Source organism: Ambystoma mexicanum, chromosome 1p (assembly GCF_040938575.1).
Source record: "Ambystoma mexicanum isolate Mex_15411 chromosome 1p, UKY_AmexF1_1, whole genome shotgun sequence".
NCBI classification, from domain to species: Eukaryota; Metazoa; Chordata; class Amphibia; order Caudata; family Ambystomatidae; genus Ambystoma; species Ambystoma mexicanum.
The window spans coordinates 77383745-77404440 of record NC_090921.1 but is presented as its reverse complement, the minus strand read 5'-3'; the positions used below and the strand labels follow the sequence as shown (position 1 = coordinate 77404440).

General features: G+C 50.2%; 1 protein-coding gene across 1 annotated transcript in view; it reads right to left on the bottom strand.

Moving 5' to 3' along the window:
• Positions 1 to 3708: 3708 nt before the first annotated feature.
• The window catches only part of LOC138566257 (uncharacterized), a 32217-nt gene continuing 15229 nt past the window's right edge, over positions 3709 to 20696 (bottom strand). The window contains exon 2 of the mRNA XM_069643347.1: positions 3709 to 4324. The gene's annotated coding sequence lies outside the window, so the exon portion shown is untranslated. The remainder of the gene's footprint in view (positions 4325 to 20696) is intronic.

Below are 20696 nucleotides of genomic sequence, written 5' to 3'. Positions count from 1 at the left end.
ACTCGAATGTTTGGCCAATTTGACAATCGTGGACTCTTGGATGAAAGGTGAGTGATTAATCGATTTTTCGATGCTATATCCGGATGATCGTCTTACTAAAGTTATAAGACCAGCCATAGGACGGCCTTTCACCGCTTTTATAGCTGGATTTATAGCTATCTCAAAGTCTGATGCGACAGGGCTACTGCTTAACCATGTCTCTTGCAAGCATACTATGTCCAAACCTCCCAACCACTCAGTATTCATCAAATGTGTGAAGCCCCGTGAATTCCAAGAGCCTAGTACACAGTGCTTCACGGCGTCAGCATCCTGGCGTTATCGTTCACAGCTATTGGGAAAGGGAAATGGATGAATGTTGTTTGTCTGTTTTGTAACATTTATGTATTTTAAAGGTTTAATTTACAAACCAATAAAATTTAAAAGAATTTAAAAAAAACATTTCGCCACTAGACCTACTTTGAAACAACCATACACGACCTCAGTGAGGAACTCTAGACTCGGAGCCAGACTTACCCATGCCTCGCACCACTATATGACTCCCACGTGACACAAAAACCACTTACAGCCACCAGCCAGGAATGACTTAACTATACCTACTCCCACTGTAGCCAAGAACCTCGGTAGATCACCACTACGGCTCCCAAAATCCCAATCAAAGGGGCATTAATTAATGCAAGATCCCTTACAGCTCATGCCCTAGATGTGGCTGATCTTATTCTATCTCATGACCTCGACTTCATCACCATCACTGAAACTTGTCTACACGCTGCCTCAGGCCCCCTACTGTTGCTAGCTATCCCCACCGGCTATAACATTATTAGACATGACCACAATACAAACCAATCCAAAGGAGGTGGCAATGCCATCATCCATAAAAATTCCATAAACTTCTGCATCGCCTCTGTGTTTCTAATTTCATCGGCAGAAGTTCTAACAGCTAAACTCGCTCCTAGCCCTAACCACACCATCACTCTACACCTGATATAGGCACCCAGGGCCTCCATCCACCTTCTCTGAAGACTTATCCAACATTCTGACAGACAACACTAAAATAATTCTCAAATTATTGCACTAGGTGATTTCAACTTGGGCCTCTCTGACACTAATGATATCGCTGCCCTTCTTATTAACAATACGTTCACTAACCTAGGCTTCTCTCAGCATATTAATAAACCTACACATTCCAAAGGCAGAATCCTTGACTGGATCGCTGACCTTAACTGTGAAATCAATGTGGAATCTAACCAACCTTGTGCCTGGACTGACCATAATCTCATCATCTTCAACATCCTAGTGAATACTATTAGTACAACTTCAGATGTCGCACTAGCTATTTCCACTAGAAATAAGCGCGACATAACCTGTGAAAAACTCCTCCCTCTTATCCTACCGGTTCTCAATGAACATGCACGCTTATGCACCAACCCAACTGTCCTGGTTGACACCTTCAATCAGACTATGCTAAAAGCCTTTGACCACATTGCCCCTTCTAAACTGAGAAAACCTAAGCCCCCGAGCTCACCTTAACTCGTGGTTTACTACCCAGCTTAGAACTTTACGTAAAAAAAAACAAAACTCTGAAGCATGCTGGAAAAAAGTAAACCCACAAACGAATAAAGCTAGCATTATTCTTGCAACTCTGAATTATAAGGAAGCTATACTCCAGGCAAAATAAATAAAAAAGACACAACAAACTTATTGAACAAGCCAAATCTAATACCAAAGAGTTGTCCAGAATACTGAAAGAACTGGAATCCCCTGTCACTGAACTTGACACTTGCACCAAAGATAGCACTTGGTGCACTAATATTCAGAACGCACTCCTTGGAAAGATAACACTCCCTCCAAGCCAAAATCACAATTCAACCCGCAACCTAACATTCTCTTGACCAAAAATAACCCTAGTCCCGATTCGTTGAAACCATTCAGCTTTCCCCGTTTCCGTTATTGAGGTGGAAAACATTATCAACAGTCTTAAACCCTCTAACTGCCAGGGGGACCTATGCCCTGCGCCTATCATTAAGGAGGCTTCCCATGATTTAGCTCAGTTCATTACCACTCTCATTAACTCTTCCTTCAGCTCTGGGATTGTACCCGACAATCTGAAGGACGCTTGGGTTATCCCGCTCCTTAAAAAACCAACACTGGATGCTAACATACCAACTAACTACAGGCCCATCACTATGGTGCCTTTTCTACTAAAAATCCTTGATCGAGCTGCTTACTTACAGATTCATGAATACCTTGAATCTAACAAACTCTGGGACTGAGGCAATCCGGGTTTCGACCGCGGCACGGCACTGAAACTGCCCTCATCGATCTAAAAACTCAGATTGAAGACTTAAAAGATAAGGGTACATTTGCCCTACTACTCTTACTTGACCTCTCTGCGGCATTCGATCTTGTAGATCACGAAATACTGCGTCGACACCTTAAACTAGCTGCACACTTCTCGGATGAAGCATCATCCTGGATCAGATCATTTTTGGATAACAGATCCATGCAGGTTTTTTTCCCCCTTGGCAGCAGCCATACCCTCTCCAGTCACTTGCGGGGTACCACAAGGATCGTCTGTCTCCCCCACTTTGTACAATGCGTTTACAAACCATTAATTGATATTCTGGACTATCTGGGTGTCGCATACAGTAATTATGCTGACCACACCCAGATACCCATCACAGGAGATTACACTACTGGCTCTCTTGCTGTCAATTCGATCTACCAAGTCATCCAAGCCCGGATGGCGCAGCATGGACTCTGTATGAATGATGAAAAGACAGAGCTCCTCATCCTCGGCTCTCACCAAAGACTCAACAAACTAGACCCCTTGTTTAATTCCTTCACCATTGATGGCAACACCATCAAGGTCTCTAAGGATACCAAAACATTAGGTATTTACATTGACTCCACTCTATCCCTAGCCAGACAAGTAATGCAGTCACCTCCGCAGCTGCCTACACTTGCAAGCTAATCACTGCCAGTCATCCTTTTTTATCTCCAGCCAACTGCACTACACTAGCCCGGACTCTGGTGCTGTCAAAAATCGATTACTGTATTGCCCTCTATCTTGGCACTAACACTTGTAACTTAAACAAGTTACATATTATCCAAAACAATGCCATTAGAGCTGCATTAAATATCCCCAGGAACCAACATATCTCAGACACCACACGTAGCATACGCTGGCTCTCAGTATCACATCGAATCTCCCTGAAATCACTAGCCCACACTCACAAATGCCTCTCTAACCAAGCACCCAGCTACCTGGCCAACAGATTCACTACCCTCAACTCCAACAGACCCTGCAGAAGTGCTCAAACTAATTGCCTAACTGTACCATGCTTCAACCATCAGAGAGCTGGCGGGTCCAGTTTCCCAGTAATGGCCGCCAAACTTTGGAACTCGCTCCCTAACCCACTCAGAGCGAAACCCTCCTTCCAGAGATTCAAAAGCATGGCCAAAACTTGGCTCTCCGCCCAAGACTCGCCCCCGACCACCCAGCAGCCTCCAGTCTCGCGATAGCCGCCAGCTCTATCATTGTGTAAATAGGTTACTGTTTATCCTGTAATTTTCTGCTTATGTATATAGATGCAATTTACTGTAACTGATATGTTTGCTTTCACTATGCTGTAACCTAAGTGATGCGCCCAGATGCCCTTGGGCCTGGTGCGCTTTATAAATAAAATAAATACAAAATACAAATTCAGATTATGCTCAACTCTTCTCTTTTACTTCTCAAGCAGCAATACAAATCAAACATAAGTGCAAACAACATGAATAAACTACAACTCCCATGAAACCAAGTCTTTTTCTTAGTTTGAACTGTATAGGTCACTTTATCCCCGTAATATGTCTGTCCAATCACAATCCTTATACTCCTTTAACCGTCTATGTGAAATCAACTTCATCCTCTTTCGTTGCTGCTCGGGCAGCCGATGTTCTTATTCAGCACATTTTATATTATGTTGAGTATTTAGATTAGAAGCAGTTATAATTTATATTAACTGTGTGAGATTATGTGGCATCGTGAATTTACTCGCAACCGCCTCGTTACTCTATGCGCCATAGTGAAACAAAGCAATCGCGGGTGGCACAGCGAGACAGAGCAACTCCGCTCTGTCAGGGGACACTGGCAAAGCGCAATGGGGCTGGAAGTTCGGTGCACGCTTTGTTCAGTTCCCCTAAACGGAAACAGGGGGCAGGGCGCTGTGGATGTCGCTGGTAAAGCGCGTCAGCATGCCTTGAGTTCCGGCGCTCGCAGGGTGTTTTTCTTCGACATCGACAACCCCATCCAGTATAATCCTCACCTCATCAAACGCAGAGTCTGAAAAGTTACAACGGACAAAAGCGTGAATTGGAGAAGAGCCGTTGGACATCAGGCTGACAGGGTTGAGTAGAGGACGTGCTGGGCATTAAATCAACAGAATAAAAATTTGGCACAATGTTAGCAGTGAACGGGCTTAATCCCAAGTGAAAAGTGAAACGAGCACAGTCCCAAGTAAAATTGTTAATCACCCCGCCAGTGCTTCCCAGACCCACTATTTATATTGTAACAAATCCCAGGGTATCGTCAGTACTTCCTTGGAGGAAGCCCCATCCCGTGAGGCCAGGGAGGCAAGGCCGCTACCCGATACCTGGAGCTGGTACTCAGCAGGTGGATCTCATGGGGAGGGATCCCTCCAAATGACTAATAATGAACACCTTGGCAGAATGCAGTATTCTCCTCCTTCATTTCAGTCCCCTCCTTCACTTCTCCCCACTCAGTACACTGTAGACCCCCACACCTCTGAGTACAATTGAGGAAGCTAGTCCCAACAGAATACAGAGATGAAGAGAGGGATACTTAACTCTATAGTGATGATCAGTTCAGCACTGTGACGAGGAGGCAGGGTGAGCAATGAGGAATACCTATAGGAACCAGAATATGCAGTTTAGTTGCTGGAGACTGCCTACTGGTTGCTCAATATACAAATTAGAAAAAGGACTAGACCATTGGTCAAGGCAACCCCAGACGAATCGAGACCGAAGTTTGAATGCCGCAGATGGAGAGATACAGGCAGCTGTGGACGGGGACGACGGTGGGAGAGAGCCACCGTCTCTAAGGGTGCTGCCGTGAACCTGCAGACCACAACAATCTGAACAGAAACTAAGTACACAGAAGACTTGGGATGCCTACTAAAGGGAAGCCGCACTGCCGAATCCCTGTAGCGGAAGCAGGGATATGGATGGCAGCAGGGGCTGCCAGAGAAGGATCAGAAGGTCGGGACGCCATGAAGCAGGTACCCAGAAACAAGGTACGGGTGCTACCTAGGTCCACTAGAGGGGCTGGGAACTGAACAAAGGGAGCCCGAGGTGGGTCAAGGACCCGATACAAACTGAGGCTGATGATGTACATGGGTCCAGAACCCTAAGAGAAACATAAGAACACAGACATATACTGCCTCAATAGACACTTGTTAGGAGAGTAAACCAAGTGTTCCAGAATGCAATTACAAAAGGGGTCTGGGACCCAAACGAACCACAGATGCAAAGCCAAAATAAACGGGTTGGAGACCCTAACAAAATACAAGGGCAAAACTGACATTAAGGGTCTGGGAACCTGAGAAAATCCAAAGGAGAGAGAATGAAGGTTGTGCTTGACAGAAGCCAATATCCCCGAGAGGCTGAAAGGGATAGTAAACTGTAAAAGCTGGAACAAACTGTATAAAATAACATGTGGCACAGTCAGCCCTGCAGATAACGTGCGTATCGTGCCTTTTTACGCATGTAATTATGGCAAATACAGAGGATTTCATTTTCTACTGCATACTGACAGGCCGATTCATGGAATCAACGTGCACCGAAAAAAGGGTGCACGCGTGCGAAAACGTGCGATTCGCAGAGAAACAGCGAAAATCGCAGTGCAAGTGCGATTATCGCACAGAAAACATCGCACATCAATTCATGGAAGCCCGTGCAGGCGCGAAATGTGGGATGTGCGCTGAGAAAGTGCGTGGCGCACGCTGGCGCACAGGTCATCGAACGCCGTGCGATAAGGCCACAGCGAATTCGCACATAGCGCGGCGCACATAACAAAAGTAGGCGTAACACGGGGCGTCACATGCAGAATGGGGAACAATACGTGAAAATGTGGGCGTCACGGGGGAAGTACAGGAGGCAAGTGCGCAGAACACCCACACGCTCGCCTACAACACGTATTCATGGAATCGAATAGGGAAAAACTGCGCACGGCCAAAGACGCGCACAGGCCCATACATGTCCGCCACACGAAAGCAGGCGGTAGCGTCCCTGCGCAGGAAAAAAATGTGCGCCAAAGTCCTACATGCGCGAAAAGGCCCACACGCGATCGGGCCTGGGGGAGCGTGTGCGTGTATTACAGGGGTGCGCGTGAAGTTCCACACGCGATTGGCCTGGACGCATGTATTTCAGGGGTGCGCGAGAAGTAACTCACACGCGATTGGCCTGTGCGCGTGTATTTCAGGGGTGCGCAAAGTTTTACACGCGATCTGGCCTGGGGGAGCATGTGCGTGTATTGCAGGGGCTCGCGGGTGGTTTCACACGCGATCTGGCCTGGGGGAGCGTGTGCGTGTATTACAGGGGTGCGCGTGAAGTTCCACACGCGATTGGCCGGGGCGCGTGTATTTCAGGGGTGCGCGAGAAGTTACTCACACGCGATTGGCCTGTGCGCGTGTATTTCAGGGGTGCGCGAAGTTTTACACGCGATCTGGCCTGGGGGAGCATGTGCGTGTATTGCAGGGGCTCGCGGGTGGTATCACACACGATCGGGCTTGGGGGAGCGTGTGCGTGTATTTCAGGGGCTCGCGGGTGTTTTCACACGCGATCGGGCCTGGGGGAGCGTGTGCGTGTATTTCAGGGGCTCGCGGGTGTTTTCACACGCGATCGGGCCTGGGGGAGCGTGTGCGTGTATTTCAGGGGCCTGGGGGAGCAGGGTACCACTCACCGTCTGCCTTGCGTGTAGAAGAACGCGTAGCCAACACCCACCCGCTGTGAAGTAATAGCGTGTGAACCCCAACGCCTGCAAGACACACGCACCGCACCCCACGAAAAGCAACGCCCGTGCGCGATACGTCACAGACAAGCATACGCGCTAAGGGCCTTTGGTCCAATGGAATCGCATATGCGTGCTGACGCGCTTAAGCGCTAAGGGCCTTTCCTCGATTCACACGCTGACGTGCAGAATTTTCACATGCCAAATCACTCCGTATCAAGCTGGCCACGCGTAAGCACACGGAAGACCACGCTCCTGCCCAGAAGGCCGAACTACTGCCCCCCAGAGCCCCGAGCACGCCCCCACCTGCCAGCTGCTGCTGCCAGACTGCCTGCTGCCCACGTGCCCTGCCATTTGCTGCCTGCACATCAGCCAGGGGTGCTGTTGCTGTGACCACCCCTGCTGGAACCGAAGACTCCCGACTGGGATTCCATCGCTCCACAGCCCAGCCCCAGGACCCAGTTGCCCACCCACTCCTGCCTCTGGGGTTGTCATGTCGGGGCAAACACCATCTGAGACCACTGACAATCCCCGGCCAGAGAGGCAGAGGGGCAGAGGGGCACCTGCTTCAGTGCCACAGAAGTTGGTGTCCTGGTGGAGCAAGTCCTGGGGCAGTATGATGCCCTCTTCGGAAGTTCCCGCGCCGACAAGGAAGGACGGACTCGGATCTGGACTGACATCGTGACTGCCATCAACGCGGAGGGGGTGGCAGTCCGCGACTTACAACATGTCAAGAAGCGCTGGGAGGACTTCAGGTCCAGGACCCTGAACAAGGCCCGGCGCCTCTTGAAGGCAGCGGATGCCAAGGGGCGCTGGGGCCACTTGTCGGAAGAACAGATGAGGGTCCTGGAACGCATATCCCCAGCGCTCCACGTCCAGGTCCTTGAGAGGCAGACCCGTCTGGAGTCGAGCGGTGAGTGTACATGCATCCGGATTGTGAGCAGTGCGTGTGGTGATTATTCAGTAGTGTGCAGGTTGCACATCTGTTTGTATGGGGTCGAGTATGGGTGGGGGTGTACAGGGCCGTGGGGCTGACACATGCGAGGGCTGGAATGTGTGAGACATGGATGGTGCTTGTGTGTGTAGGCTTGCATGCCAAATGCAGTTGTGTGGGCACACATGTTTGGATGAATGTGTATGTAAGTAGACATGTCCGTGATGCCACGCATGTATGTTGTTTATGGCTGCATGTATCAGCACTGTGTGCATGTGTGTGTATTTGACAAGGGTGCAACAGTGATGCAACATGGATGCATGTGACAGTGGTATGTGGAAGCCTGATTGGCAGATGTGACATGGATGCCCGTCTGAACACTGCGACACTTGGCAGAGGTGTACACATGCATGCAAGTGTGGTGGTGTGTGTACATGTGTGGTGCACTTCCTGTGTTGCATGTGATGTCTGGCTCACCTTTGGCTGATCATGCTGTTGTATGTGTATGGATGGTGGTGGCAGTTGCGATATGGCTGTGGTATGGCTCATGTGTGCGAGTTGTAATGACATGTGTGTTGGGGATTGTGATATGTCTGAGGTTTGCCAATGCCACTCATGTACAACTGTCATGTGTGTATGTGTCCATTGTACAGTGCCCTGATGCCTGTGTTATGTTTCTCCCTGTCTGCAGCGTCAACTGATGAAGAGGGCGGAGAAGGTGCTGTGGAGCACAGCGGCGGGGATCCCACCGCCATCCGGAGACGCAAGGCCCGGCTCCCCTCCCATGTTGTGATCTCGTCGGGGAGTGAGGAGTCCGGTGCCGCGTCCCAGGCCGCAGCTGCCGGGGGGAGGTCCAAGAGGCGGAGGTTGGAGTTGGACTCCCCGGCAGCGGAAGGGGCAGCTGGGACCCCACAGGGCCCAACAGGGGAAGATGGTACGGAGTCATCCAGGTTGGTGGGGGGTTTGGTGGAGGAGGCCGCCGTGCAAGCACCAGAGACGGGGTCTGGAGGTGGGGATCCCACTGGTGCTAGTGGTGCAGTGCAGGACCAGGGACAGGAGGCAGCACAGGCCGCCACAGAGGTGCCTGTGTGCAATCCTGTCCCTGATCCTGTCCCTGTATCATCTTGCACCAGCAGGGATGCCTACGTCCAGACCCGTTTTCAGGCAGGGGATGAGCTCACGTCAACTGGCCTTCCTCTGCCTGCGGGCGTGGCTATCCGGGTCCGGGTTGAGCCTGTCCTGGCTGGTGTGGCGTTGCGTCAAAGGGCCATGCGAGGTGACCTGCAGTCTTTTCATGAAGAGACTGCACGTCATCTCGAATGGCTCGTTGACCACGTCAGCCTGCTGGGACAGGTCACCCAGGCCGGATTCCTCCGTCTGATGGGGCTTGCTACGACCCCCTCCTCAACTGGACCCCCTACGCGCCAGTCGTCCTCTGTGCCATCTTCCCACCCATCAGTCACCTGGGTGCCCTGTGGAGCTGCCTCTGACGGTGCGTCCAGGCTGGTGGAGGAGGCATCCCTGCCACAGTCGGGAGTCGGACATCCAGCAGGGGTGGCCACATCAACAACTGCACCCCAACCGGCGGAGGATGTGCAGGCAGCAGGAGGCAGTGCACGGGCAGAGGCACAGCAGCAGCAGCAACGTGGTGGGAGCCATGAAGGCTCGGGGCCTTCAACATTGGAGGGGCAGGCATCGGCCGGAGGGCAGGAGGACCCAGGACAGAGAGTGTCTTCCGTGCGGCAGCGGTTGGGCCACGCCATAGATGCGGAGCGGCAGCAGGCGGAAGAGGCACAGCTCACAATGGTCAGGGCGGAGAACTCCATGCGGAGGGCCCTGAGGCGGGCCGAGTGCCTCGAGGCAATCCGCAGGGGTTTGGAGGTGGAGACGTCGACGACCCTGCAGACCCTCGGGGACATGGAGGAGGACCGCCTCCGGGACATTGGGGAGGAGTTCGATGATGCCCTGGCCCGGGACATCCACAAGTGAGCCGTGAAACTAGCCCGCTGCCCTTGTACATAGTTATGTAGGTAGTGTTAGGTTTCATTTTTGTTTTGATTTTATTTGGACCTTTCGGACATTGGCCACATTTTTGTATATAGTTTATTTTATTAGTTAGTTTAGTTAGATAGGTTTCCTTTCTTTTGTTGGGATAATGGACCCTGGCTTGTTCCCATGTACATAGTTCACTGTTGGATTGTATTTTTTTTTCACTTTTTAACCATGGAGCAATGGCTTTCTTTTTTATTTCCCATTGGATATTTTGTGGACATTGACTTTGGACATAACTTTGGAATTTGATTTTTGGTTTTGCTTTTTTTCACGGACATGCTTCTTTTAATTTTTGTACATTCACATTTCTGTTTCTTCATTTTTTATTCAATTTATGTTTCCTTTAATACATATTTTTTTTGGTGAACTTCAATGTGTGGTATCTCATTGGTTTCATGCATTTCATGATATGTGTTTCGAGATTCACTGACACCCATTGGGTGTATGTGAGGGAGATGTGTTTGTTTCGTAACTTGCAATTGGTGTTCTGTGATGTAATTGCAAATTATGAGTGGGTGGATGCAATACTCGGGTGGGTGTTTTGCATTTGGAGGCGGACCATAGGGACCAAGGATCTAGGTTGTGATGACATGTTGGCTGGGGAACATGAGTTGCACATGGATGAGGGCCTGCTGGCAGGTGCCCCACAGTGCTGGGGGGTGGTGGGGATCATGAGTTGGACATGGGTGGGGGCCTGCTGGCAGGTGCCCCACAGTGCTGGGGGTGGTGGGGAACATGAGTTGGACATGGGTGGGGGCCTGCTGGCAGGTGCCCCACAGTGCTGGGGGGTGGGGAACATGAGTTGGACATGGGTGGGGGCCTGCTGGCAGGTGCCCCACAGTGCTGGGGGGTGGGGGTGCTGGGGAACATGAGTTGGACATGGGTGGGGGCCTGGTGGTGGGTGCCCCACAGTGCTGGGGGGTGGGGGTGGAGGGAGACATGGGTGGGGGCCTGGTGGTGGCTGCCCCTGGTGGCTGGGGGTGGTGGGAGACATGGGTGGGGGCCTGGTGGAGGCTGCCCCTGGTGGCTGGGGGTGGTGGGAGACATGGGTGGGGGCCTGGTGGAGGCTGCCCCTGCACTGCTGGGGGTGGGGGGAACATGAGTTGGACATGGGTGGGGGCCTGCTGGCAGGTGCCCCGTAATTCTGGGGGTGGGGGTGCAAGGGGACATGAGTTGGTGATCATTAGTGCAAGGAGACATGTGCCTTTGCTGGGGGGCATGCCCATGTTGGGTGGGCTGCCTGCGGGACATGACCAGGGATGCAGGGTAGTCCCCTGTGGTGTGGGCTGCCTGCAGGGGCCGTGGAGGGAGTACAGGGAACACCTGGGAGGACCCACACTGGCAAATCACATGTTGGACTCCCCGGCACCCCTGAAATACACGTACCCTGCTGAAATCGCGTGTAAAACTTTCCGCGCACCCCTGGTATACACGCACACGCTCCCCCAGGCCAGATCGCGTGTAAAACCACCCGCGAGCCCCTGAAATACACGCGCCCAGGCCAATCGCGTGTGGAACTTCTCGCGCACCCCTGAAATACACGCACGCGCTACCCCAGGCCCGATTGCGTCTGAAACCACCCGCGCACCCCTGAAATACACGCACGCAGCCCAATCGCGTGTGAAACTTCCCGCGCACCCCTGAAATACACGCACGCAGCCCAATCGCGTGTGAAACTTCCCGCGCACCCCTGAAATACACGCACTGTAACGCTCACCTGATTCCCGTAGAGGCGCCGGTCTTGACTGGGCGTATACCGTATCTTCAAAGGTGATGTGTAACACACGGCTGGCTCTTTGGGCTGGACCTCTGTGCACTGTATGTCTGACTTGAAGGGTAAGATGTCTGCAGATAGAAAATATGGGATTAATGAACTGGGTTATTGAATGTCTCTCTCTTCTTCCCTTTCTCTTCTCCTGTAGAACCCAAAGGTTAACGCTCTCACTTTAGGTAAGTGAACGCCGTGCTCTCCATCTGCCTCGGGGCAGGGTGCTGTAACCAGTTCCTTCACTGGATAAGGGGAGCAGGCCTCTTGACTTCAGAGGACTGCTGTCCGTCGTTTACTGCACGAACGGTAAGTTTCGAGTAATTCTAATGTCTTTAAAAGTCTTTAGGAATGATGTCTCTTGTTTTGCAGGGTTCCGGCGATGGCGGATGACGGGATGAAGTGAGTTGAAGATGGAGTCCGTGTGATGAATAGAAGCGCCTGGAAGCACGTAAGTAAGCGCTTGTTGCCTGCTTCACGATGCGCTCTAACTGTCTTTTTATTTTGCAGGTACAAGTTCGGAGCGGCTGCAGGGTGCCGGAATACCCACTGGGTTAGATGTGGAAAGGAGTAATGGCACGGGAGTATTAATGTTCCCCAATGTCTTTAAACGCACCTTGTTTTGTCTTTCAGATGCGGGATGCAGCGCCGAAGGCCTCCGGAGCGTGCAAAGAGTTGGTAAGCTTTTGTCTTTCAGATGCCGGAATGCAGTGCGAAGACCTCCGGAGCGCACGAAGAGTAGGTAAGCCTTTGTCTTTCAGATGCCGGAATGCAGCGCGAGGCGTTGGTGACAGCCGATGGACCAGGTAAGTGAAGCGCTGTCACTGAAGACCGTAATGCTAACCTGTTCTTTCTTGTCTTTATAGGTGTTGCTGAAGACTGGATTCAGGATGGTAAGCCTTTTTCCTTAGGCCCAGGATCAGATGCAGAAGACACGATGAGCGTTCTGCTGCAGAGGATGCAGAATAACGCAAAGCAAGATTCATCCATCGGGTGTGGTTTAAATAGCCTCCTGTAGTGCTTAGGTGTCTCCTTCCACAGCCACGCCTAGGTAAGAAAAGAGTTCCTGCTTTCCAGAAGAGTTCCAGTGTTCTGAACCTAGGGAGTGGCTCCTGCCCCACCCAACAGGAAAAGTAGTTCCAAACAGAAGAGGATCAGAGGCTCAACTGGCAGGCAAGTAAGCAGCATGGTCTGCTGCAGGTAAGTCCACCCAAGCATTATAAGCCCGGCGCTTCCAGCGCTGGGACTGGGCATATTTATGAGCCTAGTGCCACTTGCGCCAGGACTGGGTCCAAAAGGTCCCAATTGGGACTGGTTGGCACTCGGAACCTGGGTTATGGATCTGCTTCCAAGGGAGTTGGGAAAACCCTGACCTTTTGGAAGCAGAGATCATGACACGCACGCAGCCCAATCGCGTGTGGAACTTCCCGCGCACCCCTGAAATACACACACGCAGCCCAATCGCGTGTGGAACTTCCCGCGCACCCCTGAAATACGCGCACCCAGGCCATTCGCGTGTAGAACTTCTCGCGCACCCCTGAAATACACGCACGCAGCCCAATCGCATGTGAAACTTCCCGCGCACCCCTGAAATACACGCACGCAGCCCAATCGCGTGTGAAACTTCCCGCGCACCCCTGAAATACACGCACGCAGCCCAATCGCGTGTGAAACTTCCCGCGCACCCCTGAAATACACGCACGCAGCCCAATCGCGTGTGGAACTTCCCGCACACCCCTGGAATACACGCGGCCAGGGCAATCACGTGTGGAACTTCCCACGCACCCCTGAAATACACGCACCCAGGCCATTCGCGTGTAGAACTTCTCGCGCACCCCTGAAATACACGCACGCAGCCCAATCGCGTGTGGAAATTCCCGCGCACCCCTGACATACACGCACGAAGCCCAATCGCATGTGGAACTTCCCGCGCACCCCTGAAATACACGCGCCCAGGCCAATCGCGTGTAGAACTTCCCACGCACCCCTGAAATACACGCACGCAGCCCAATCGCGTGTGATACTTCCCGCGCACCCCTGAAATACACGCACGCAGCCCAATCGCGTGTGGAACTTCCCGCGCACCCCTGAAATACACGCACCCAGGCCATTTGCGTGTAGAACTTCTCGCGCACCCCTGGAATACACGCACCCAGGCCATTCGCGTGTAGGACTTCTCGCGCACCCCTGAAATACACGCACACGCTCCCCCTGGCCCAATCGCGTGTGAATCTTCTCGCGCACGCGTGTTCCCGACACCCGTAAAACGCGTTCCCCGCTTTTGTCAGTCCGGTAAACCGGTACAGTGTTGGCGCAGCCCTTTGCGATGGTTTTGCGATCTTGATGGCTTTTCCTTGCGTGAGGGCGTTCTTGGGGGCGTAACTGGCGCTGCTGCAGGGTCGCTGCGCCACGTCTGCTTTTGGAGGCGAGAATCCATGAATACGCTGTGCGCGAGAATTGGTTTTATCGCACGCGGCTGGCGCAGACATTCGCACGGGCACGCTGTGCGCCAGCCGCGTGCAACACTTTTGAGGGGAATTACATGAATCGGCCTGTGAGTACGCTTTCATTTATTCATTAAAATAATATATACTTTCCACCACTAGATGGCACTGTAGCGTTTCTTTTGTCAGCAGCATAGCCTTTCTTACACATGGTGAATTTCCAACTGAAAGACCAAATCTGTGAGAGCTAAGCGAGCAACACAATAAAGCATGCACCCTTTTAAAATGTGTTCATACCCATAGCGTCTAATAGCTTCATATGCCAAAAAGTAAAGTTTGCTTTGATGTCCTTAGTTGAATATTATTTAATGACCATACATAACAAGCTGGAAGTTTGTGACGAATCTCCAAACCTAAGTGAGTTTATGGCACAATTTATTTTTTGGGGTGTTTTTAAAGCGCTGAAAATGAAGTGGGTAAATCCAGGATATTTTGCCTTTTGCATCTTCTAGTTTTCCATGCAGGATGTGGAAAATAAAAAAGGTACAGTGATATTATTTTGGCACAAAATGCTGCTATAAGGATTTACATGTTATGATGCTTTATTATGCAAGTAAACTCTATAGGACAGTATTATTGTAGGGCTTGACACCCAAAACAAAATGTTTTGTTCCAAGTAAAGCACGGGAGAAGGTGGCCATGCCCAAATTTAGCGTAAGTGTGTGATGCTGGGCAAATAATGTAATCTCTCCCTGACTTCAATTGCAAAAAATTGGAGTGCTTAGTTTACACCCTTACAAAAGGACACTTTTTTTAAAAATATATTTATTTTAAACCAGGGCAGAGTGACAGCAGTGTAGAAAACGACAAAGACAGCAAGATATATAAAACAGGACCATAAATCCCCTCTGCTCCCCCCCTCCAACACCCCTCACGATCATCAGTCTGGGGGCGCTGCCCCCTAATGCGTTTCCCCTTTTCAGGAAGAATTCTGGTCTCTCAGGGCCCACCGGATATTGATGGGTTTAAGTCAGTGCAGGGAATCTTTGGTCATATTCCAGCACGGGGGGGCCCAACTGTTCTGGAAGCGTTGAAGAATTCCAGTCCTTGCTGCTGTGACCTTCTCCGCAATCAGTATGTCCCACATCTTTCCCCACCAATGGGCCATAACAGGGCCTTCCGAGGCTTTCCAGAAGCGGGCGACCAATATTGTTCCCCCCAGAAGGCATTGAGTCAGCAACTTGGCTCTGCTTCCGGAGCGTGGGTAAACCCCAGGGACCGGGGACCCTAAGAGGAAGGGCTCAGGCTCCGAGGTGAGAGCTGTCTGGGTTATTTGTTCAATAGTAGCTAAACATCGTTTACAGAACTGTTGGATCTTCGGACATGCCCACCACATGTAGAAGATGGAGTCCGGCTGGTCACACCCTCTCCAGCAAGTGTGGTCGAGGGAGTGATTCATGTGGTGGAGCCTCAGAGGGGAATAGTACCACCGCAGCAAGATTTTATATGCACATTCTCCGTTAGTGACACAGGCGGATGACTTATGTGTTCGAGACCAGATGTCCACCCAGGTCTGATCCTCAATCCGGTGTCCCAGGTCAGCCTCCCATTGGGCCATGCAGCGGGTTTTTGAAGCTAGAAAGTCTCCCAGGAATCGCCTGTATAGAGTGTAAATCCTTCCGCGGACTGGGAGATCCTTAAGGGTTTGTTCAAGGGAAGTAAGAGGGCGTGTAGCTGCTTTGAGAGTTTGGGGTGGGAGCACCAATGGCACAGCTGAATGTATGTGAATCTGTCACTTTCTTGGAGTCGAAACTTTTCCTTGCATTTTTCAAAGGTGCAGGGTCGGGCCCCCTCGTAAACGGTCCAACGTTTCGAGGCCTCCCGCTATCCAATTCTGAACGTTTTGGGGGTTTACCCCGGGCGAGAAGGTCAGATTGTGGAAGATCGGTGCTAGGGGGGGGGGTTCAGTCCTCTCAGGATTCCCTTCTGTTTCAGCACCGAGTCCCAGGAGCTCATAGTATGCTTTGTTGCCAGCAGGAGGCCTTGCCATCCTCCTCTAAAAGGAGGCGGAATATGTACAAAAGTTTTAATAAGTGTAGGGACACATTGGTGTATACTGGTGTTCCTCTGCTAGTGGCTCCAATACTGCTGCATAGAATTGCATTATTGCTGCACTGGCCCTCCCCTATTCTTGTAACACTGGATTTGAAAGGGAGACATAGTGTCACCAGCCAGTCAGTGCACCGGAGATTCTAGTATAGCGGACTGTGGTAGAACCAACATTACATTTTCTCCTCTTTTGCTCCCAGCCACTGGGGGTGCTTGGGCCGTCCAGAGTACTGCCCCACACTCTGCAATGCCCTGTTATGCTAGGATATTGAGTATTTCATTACACACCATCTGCCATTTTCACACTTTCTACGACCTTCAGGTTCTGCAAGAAGTGGGTGTTTCAAACTCAAGGAGAGAGCAGTTAACTGATAGTAACATTGATGCTGCACTAGAATATTCTTATTACAATGAGTAATGAAGTTAGATGCCCCTACACAAGTAAGTTTGCCATTCCTCCACAGTCTCTGAAGTTCGTGCCTCTCCCAACATTTGAAGGGTTAGCCCCAACCTACATTTTAGCCTAGGTGCAACCCTGGATGAGCACACTTGCATTTTGATAGGCAGGGAGGTGAGGGAAGTCTTTCCCCCAAACTGGCAGTGTTAATGTTTTACTGTGTGTGCTCATAAAAATGTACTTGAACAAACGCAGTAAAACTCTAAAGCTGTTCCTTTCAAGAACGTCTTCCATCACCTCTCTGCATATTGTGCTTTAAAATATACTATTCAATAGTTGTTCCACACACCAGACCATGGGAGGAGTTGGGTAGAACAGTAGACCAGTGGGGGCAGAGCCTCCAAGTTTGCCCTGCCTATTTTCTGAAGTAGCCCCTCCCATCATGACTTAATTCCCCCCTCCCCCCTTTGAACCTCCTGAAATTGAGGTTTTGTTGTGCTCCTGCATGGGAGAGAGGTCAGGTAGGTCGGCTTACTCTCACAAGCCCCCAGCCACCCCCACACCTCCCCTCAAAGTGCTGAAATAGAGGGGCGGGAGCCAACACATCTGCAATTATTCCTTTACTTGCTGCCTGTTGTAAACCTGCTCTGTAATGTAGAATTTATAAAGTTACGCTGGCTGTAGTAAGACGTGCGCTTGCTGTTGGGCTATAACACGAGGGATGGGCCATTATCCCATGCAGGGATTAACGGTTCCATTAGCCTGAACTGAATATATTTGCCAATAGCACATGCAGGGAGGCCATGTGCCACTGGCGCATGCAGAAAAGAGATGCTCAGTTAGCATGTGCAGAGAGGAGACGTGCTGCTGCATGTGTACGGAGTCTATGCCAATAACATGTCGAAAGGGAGTATGTGTTCTTACATAGCGCTTTTAGTCAAACTCCTTCAGCTTTTATGCACTATGGTAACGGTTATTATCCCATTTCGAATGGTACTTGATTTATTACAGCAAAACAGAGCAGAATGCCAGGGGAGCACTGTTGGGCATTGTGATGGGGGCTGGCGAACACATGTTCGAGTCAGGCTGACTAAGGAAAGGGGAGGGGGAAAATCAGGTACATCTGGCCCCAGTACATTTTGTCAATTTCCAGCACTGACAGTAACTTGTGTGAATGCTCATTCTTCATTATTGCATTTCTTGTAAGAAAGAAGCAACTCCTCTGCGGTCTTCCCTCTGCACCATACCCATCAAGGCTTCGTCATGTAATTGGAACTTGGGAAGTGCAGGCAGCCCTCCTGCCCAGTAGCTTTCCACCCTTTCTTTGGATGCAACAGTTTAGCCTGTGCAGCAGGGAGCCCTGCCGTTAATACTGGCAGAGAGGAGATGTGCTGTTATAGCATGGGCAGAGGAGATGCTACGTTAGCATTCACAGAGAAGAAATGTCCCCATAGTACGTAATTAGTAAAGATGTGTCATTTGCACGTGCCATGGAACAGAAGGGTAATTAGCATGCAGAGCTGAGATGTGTCGTTAGCATGTGCAGAGACAGGATGTGGAGCTTGCACATGCTAACTGCACATCCCGTCGCTGCACAGGATGTGCAGTTAGTACGTGCAGGGATGGGATGTGCAGAGAGGTGACGTCACATTAGCATGTGCGTAGAAGGCATGTCGTTAGCAAACACATCTGTGCACATGCACAGTTATCACACATGTACAGAGAGTTGTCCCACTAGTATGTGCGCAGAGAAGATGTACCATTAGCAGACGAGAAGAGATGTGCCAATAGCATGCGCAGAGAAGAGATTGGAGGTCACTATAGGTAGAGATGTCCTGTCAACGTGTACAAATATCAGGCTTGCTAAACAGAACATGGTCTATCAATACGTGAAAACAGTGTCTGCCATTAGCATATGCATAGAGATGTGCTGTTAGCATGCACAGTGTAAAGGTGCAATTTACACATGCAAATGACACAAATTTGCTCTTCAAATGCTAACAGCACATCTCTGAAAATGCTGAAAGTAGATGTGCCCCATGTGCACAGAGTACGTGGCATACTCGTTAGTATGTGTCAAGAGGAGATGCATAGCTTGCATGTTCGGGGTGGATGAATGCCATTATCAAGTGGAGTGATGTGCTGTTACTATGTGCCCAGACGGGATATGCCGTTTGCATATGGAGTGAAGGGCTCTGCACAAGCCAGACAACTTTGATCTACAACGCTTTTGGTCTATGGGTCGGATTTTACATATGCGATGGGTGTATGTGTTGGATAAGTTTTACTCTCTTTCAGAGGACAAAACTCATTTTTACTCTCTTGAAATTGCATTTACTCTCTAATTTGAAAAATCATGCGTAAAATACTCCCACCTCAAAATCTTATCTGGAGCACTGGGAACAGTACCTGGCAGGAGAGTCCACCAGGTCTGTCCAGTTGGAAGTTGAATGAAGCACGGGTAGAGAACCTGCGAAAGCAACACACCAGTGCCTGGCACCCTTCTGAAGTTGGGCGAGGCCCACAAAAGCAAAGCACATGGGTCAGAAACCGCGTACAAGAGTGAAGAACATATAGTCAAGGGCCTGAGGCCCAGAGCAAGTCAGAGACATGCCAGAAGGATCTGGGACCTACGTGAAAGAGAAAAAGAAGAATCTGAAACAAGGGGTCGCTGACCCATTGCTAAAGGAAGAGACACTTTCTGGAAATTCTAAGTACTATAGTCAAGTCTGGCAGGATAGTGCACCAGACTTGGTGATACAGTTTGGAGTTGGAGGAAGATCATCATATGGGGAAGAGACCACACCCCCCACCCTTGATATTTGCGAACTGTGTTTAAATAATTTCTTATTGAATTTTACTCCACAAACTGAACTTTAAAGGCATGTGTCCAAAACAAGAGAATCCTCCTTCTGGATCAAGAAGACGTATCGTTTTTACTTAGTTTGGTCCAAGGGTCGGAAATAGGCTTGGACACAGAGTCCGAAGTGTATTTGTTGAGGTAGGGCACCCTCCTTATAGAGATAGGGCAAGCTAGGGTTTTCTTTTTCTTTGCTTTTATAATAAAGGTCTTTGCCAACAAGCATGCCACGACTGTGTCAGACTCGTACTTCTGTTCCCTTACATCTGGTGTTAGCAATGGGATCTCATCTGTCTGGCATAAACTGGGCAACCCTCAAGTTGACCAAACTTAGTGACAGGTCTTCCAACCGCTCAGTGACCACTATGGAGTCTATTGGATGTGACTTATCCAATAGTCAAGATCTGATGATTGAACCAGGGGAAAAGACAAATTATATCTACTGGCCTAGTCTTGTCAGCTCCCATGGGTACCTAATGGCGTTCGCTTGAAAATATGGTTTGGATGCATTAGCTGGGGTTATGGACCCCGATTATAGAGGAGATGTTAAAGTCCTTTGGCAAAATAATGCAAAGCAGGCCTACCATATTAAGGTTGGAACAAAATTGCACAAGTGATATTAGATAACGCAGTTTTCCTGACCCACTGGAGGTTCCTTATCAAAACCAAACCGATAAACGGGAAACGGGGTTTGGTGAAGCAGACACAAGAGGAGCCCAAACCAGAAACATCTACCCCACTGGCAGAGGCTGAGGGACGGGGGGATTGAAGTTATGCTAGATCTCGCCTTTGCTCAACGCAAGGATGCCATATTAGATGAATCCTTCAAGAAAGTGATATCAAAAGAAGAAGGAAGAAAGATACCCCATTCTTTTTCTTCAAATGGGGCTTACTGTTCAGGGGACGCAACCCCGGAAGGTGTTCTACGATCCCAGATTGGGGCTCCAAAAAGTAATTGTAGGATAATCTTGTAGATCACACACGCACCCGTTAGTTTGGGACACCAAGAGACAGCTAAGACCCAAGGACAGGTAGTGAGTATGTTCTACTGGCCAGGTATTTTTTCTGAGATAACAAAAATGTTCTGCAACATTTTAACTGTGCCAGAAGACAGTCCAACACCTTC